Source organism: Telmatherina bonti (genome assembly GCF_933228915.1).
Source record: "Telmatherina bonti genome assembly, chromosome: 1".
Taxonomy (NCBI): Eukaryota; Metazoa; Chordata; class Actinopteri; order Atheriniformes; family Telmatherinidae; genus Telmatherina; species Telmatherina bonti.
This window is the reverse complement of record NC_136619.1, coordinates 26,453,560-26,458,164: the sequence shown is the minus strand read 5'-3', so window position 1 is coordinate 26,458,164 and position 4,605 is coordinate 26,453,560.

The window sequence follows — 4,605 nt, the reverse complement described above, 5'->3', positions numbered from 1 at the left end:
CATGTTATCAAAAGCATGACTGGACAGGAGCTGGGTTGTAGCAGAAAGTGTCTTTATATTTTTGCAAAGACTTTTTACATATCTGCAGGTGCATCACAATTGCCATGTAACTGAAAGATAAAAAAGGAATAGCAGCCATAGATTAGCTCAAATGTTTCCAGATACAAAAATACTCATTAATTCTGCTCTTTACCTCAAATGTTCTTCACTATATGTTAGGGATACGTGTTAATTTAATTTAACACATAAGAGAGCTTTTTGATTTAATTAGTGCTCTCAGGCATTTTCTGTCATGTTGTGTGTACTTTCTTCCTTTTGCCTGAAATGCTGACATGAATTTAGGCCTTGAAGAGCATGTAAAACATTAGTGATCCACTGTGCTGCTGCAGTGATGGAGGTGCATAGCTTTAGGGGAGAAACCATTTCCCTGCCAGCAGAAAGACTCTCCAGAATAACCTCTTCAGAGCCCAGCAGGCCTTGCACTGTCACTGAGTCCCACGATTGAATTGAATGGTCCACAGATTACTCAATTATTTCTATATACCAGCCTTCCATGGCAGACTAAAGGCCTATTATTGGAGGGACTGAGACCATAGGAACTTATTACATGTGTGACCTTTTAAAGCCTTTCACCGTGATGGATCTCAGGTGAGAATTTACTGGAATCAATTTTTATCTGAAAGCTCGATGCTTGCTCACCAGCACAACCCTGTGTGAAACATTCACTTTATAAAAAAGTGGGAAACCAAGAGACAGGCCCTTGACTACTGGAAATGGATAACATTTTAAAGCACCCAAAGCACCTTTGTGTCCTTTCCTCCTAAATTAAAGAGACTTCGAAAAAGAAGGCTGGTGGAAGCACTGGAGTATTTTGCTTAATCAAGGTAGAAACACAAAGACAGAGCCAGTTCCCCAAAGGTTCACATCAAAAGGAGCATCCCGGTTTGTGAGCTATTTAATCAGTTAAAACACAGATGGCAGGCTGCCGCAATTAATTAATCATATATGAGGCATCCTGTACTTGCTAGCAGAAAGTATGTCAGTGCTACAGAGATCTCATTTGGATTTCATTGTAACTTTGTGCCACCAGAACAATTACTAAATATGAATAACTTTAGAACTTATGCTGAATATGATGTATAGAAACTAAACTGATCTAATTTCTGCTCCATTGATGAACTTCAGCTTCCTTACATGGAGATGCCCACTCAACCAACTGAACCATACTCCAAGTCAGAACCATACACACACACACACACACACACACACACACATTATATATACATTATACATGTATATATATATATATATATATATATATATATATATATATATATGTATGTATATATAATGTGTGTGTGTGTGTGTGTGTGTGTGTGTGTGTGTGTATGGTTCTGACTTGGAGTATTTCTATATTACAGTTGTAGTAGATATTAAGAGAAGACGGGCTGGACAATAGGTGGAACTTATACTCTCATATTTTATAGATGACTTAATTTACAATCTTAAAGGGCAAATATAAAGTTTATATATAATATAAAGTTCATGGCTTCATTTTTGGAGTCAACACAAATAGTTTAATGTGCCTTTTTGTTAATATGAACCATATAAGTTTCCTTATTCTGTGCATTTCTGCTGCAATTCTCATTACATTTGAAAGGTTCTGTCTTTGCTTATGTTTCTTTAAGGTATCCCTCCTGATAGACCCTGTCTCCTCTGATTGGTCAGTGGGCTTGTTAAAAAAAAAAAAAGTGACATGGGAGACAGCTGCTCACTTTTTCTTTGAAGGAATCCCAAAGTTACAATGAGGAGGTCATAATGGAAATGCATTTCATGGCAGTGTTGTCAGGTCTGGGAGGAATAGTGCTAACTGCAGCTATAGGCTTTGTAAAACTACATTCCTTTCACACACAAAGCAGCACAACGCAATTTTTTCTATTAAATATTTTTGTCCAATCTCCATCATGTCAGTATGTCCATCCTTATGAGTGTAGGGAGACAGCATCAAAACCAATGATAAAAAATGCTATATCTTCACCGGATCATCCATACTCAACAAGGTGATGCAAGGTGGCAGTTCTTTATGTGAGAAAAAAACCTGCACATGCAAAGAAATCCAATTTTGTATTTTGTTCTGAGAACTACAATAAACACAAAACAGCCACTAAATAAGCTTTTCAGAAAGCTGATTACCAAAGCAATTTATTGCCAAGTCCAGGACTGTATTAAAGCAAAGCAGCGCTGGAAAGTAAAGGGGCCCACATTCCAAATCTTTCCTCCCTCAAGCTCTTTGCTTGCCATGTTATTAGCTGGGCTGTTTGGTGAGAAGCCAATCTGATCAACTTATTTTACTATACAATGCCCCAGCTTCCATTGAAAGCAAGAGTGGGGGGTGGGCGGACAAAAGAAAAGAAAAGGCTTGTGATTGAGGTCATCCTTGCATCCATCACAGTGGTAAACACTGCTACTTCTATTACTGCACCAAGGCCATTTTCAGTGTTATGGTTCTTGCACAACAGAGGAACAAAGCTATAAATGTAATGTCATTTTAATGCTTACAAACAGCTGATGTATATGAAAGTGTTTATTTGCGATCAGGTCTATGCAATGCCTAAATGAATTAGCACACCTTCAGTGAATACATGCACTCTCTCATCACCTGCAGAGAAATGCAGTAATGATAGTGTTTTAGTTTTTCTACAATCAGACATACACACTTCTGTATCATGTAAACATAGCAAACTAATTATTTTGACTCTTCTTATTTTATTTATGCATTTTGTTCCCAAAAACTGATGGGATCATAATAATGGGAAAAATGTTTTGGTGTTTTTGTCTGCAGCATTGAATTGCAGATAACGTAAATTAGCTCCAACTTACAGTAATTTGTTTTGCACTTACCAGCCACCGTACCAACTTGAGGAGGAATGAGCAAAAAGTAAAAACTCTGCATAATATTCTGGGATATAAATTGAGGCTGTGATGGCACAGGGAAAAAAAATGGTATGTGGGGATTATTCACAGTTATATAATGTTAGGAAGAAAACCAGGCGCTTCTCATTTTGGTCACTTATCCCTCATTGTAAAGGTCTGTATATTTCATTGCTGGTGCAGCAGCTTAGGGGATACATTTCAAAGCAGCAAATAAAAATTGGCTAAACTTCCAAAATTAGCACTTCAAAGTCAAACATGATTTGCAGCAAGGGAAGGGGTGGAAGCAGTGTGACTGTGAAAGTGTGTTTGTAAAACTGTGTGTGCGTGGTGGAGCTGATGTGCAGAGTTCAACATCAGGCCTTAGAACCAATTTCTGGGCAAATTGGTTTCATTTAAGAATGAGATCACAGAGTAAGCAAACCTCTTTCAGGGCAAGTTCATGCATCTGTAGCCATTTATTTCAGTTTTATATGCACTGCTTGGTGCAGGCTGCTTGTAGGTAGAATATGCATAATCTTAGCCATGGGCACTGTGCTATAGTTAACATGTTCACATTTACCTGTTATTACGATGAATTTAAATAGTTTCTTCTATTTTATTGCATTCTGTCACAAAGAGCTTCAGCAGTCATTTGGTATTTTGTTTTGCCCCCCCCAGATCTGTTATGAAATCAGTGCTAATCAAAGCCACATGTAACTAATTGCCCTCTCCAGTCTCTTGCTCATAGCATAAGCAGGTCCATCAATGGTGGAGCCTTTGAATGATGATAAAAATCAGCTTAGTTTCAAGAGGAGTAAGAGTCATTTGACTACTATGAGCATCTACTTGATGTTAGGTGATTGTCCTACGCAGGTTTTAAAATAAATGCAATTGTTTTCCTTCTGAACTGGCTTCATTATTCTTGAGTACAGACTATAATTGATCTACTCAGACTGTCAATATAATTTCTAAATTTATTATTAAATAATAAGTACCAAAAAAATCCAATCGTGGAAGATTTAGATAGTATAGAAATGTTGTACAACTACAAACTGTATACTGTATGTAAACCAGCTAGCTAATTGCCAACAGTAAAATTAGGAATATTAATTTATGTGTTGCTGTTTAAGAATATAGAGAAAAAATTCTGTGTTACCAACAGTGAAGGTAACTAAATTTGCTCACATTCAGAGAGGAAATGAGTCAACACCACGCTGATATAAACCCCACTCTCTTATGTTTACTCTGTGTAGTATACTGGGGTAACACTTTACTGTAAGGGCACGAACCATATACTTAAACAGTCCTTAGTTAAGAATGATGATCTCTCAGCGCATGAATCAGTATCCACAAAAATATACATGTCAGTTTCACACCTTTGATATAGGTTTCCCCAAGAGGAAAATACATGTTGATGTAAAATAGAAAGCTAAAAATATCTAAATAAGAACAGAAGCAAACCTTTATTTTCTCATGACCCACTGATGAGAAGAAGCACCACAGATCTACCCAGGAAGTTAATGAACACAGACTGGACAATACACATACACGGTTAATCATTATTTAGAACCAACATACTTTCAACTGTAATGCAAATATTCTTGACTAGCTTATGCCAGATTTATGCCCCCATGATCCCCCTTCCTCCAAACAGATAGCAACTTTGATATGTGAAAACTATTTAATTTGGTG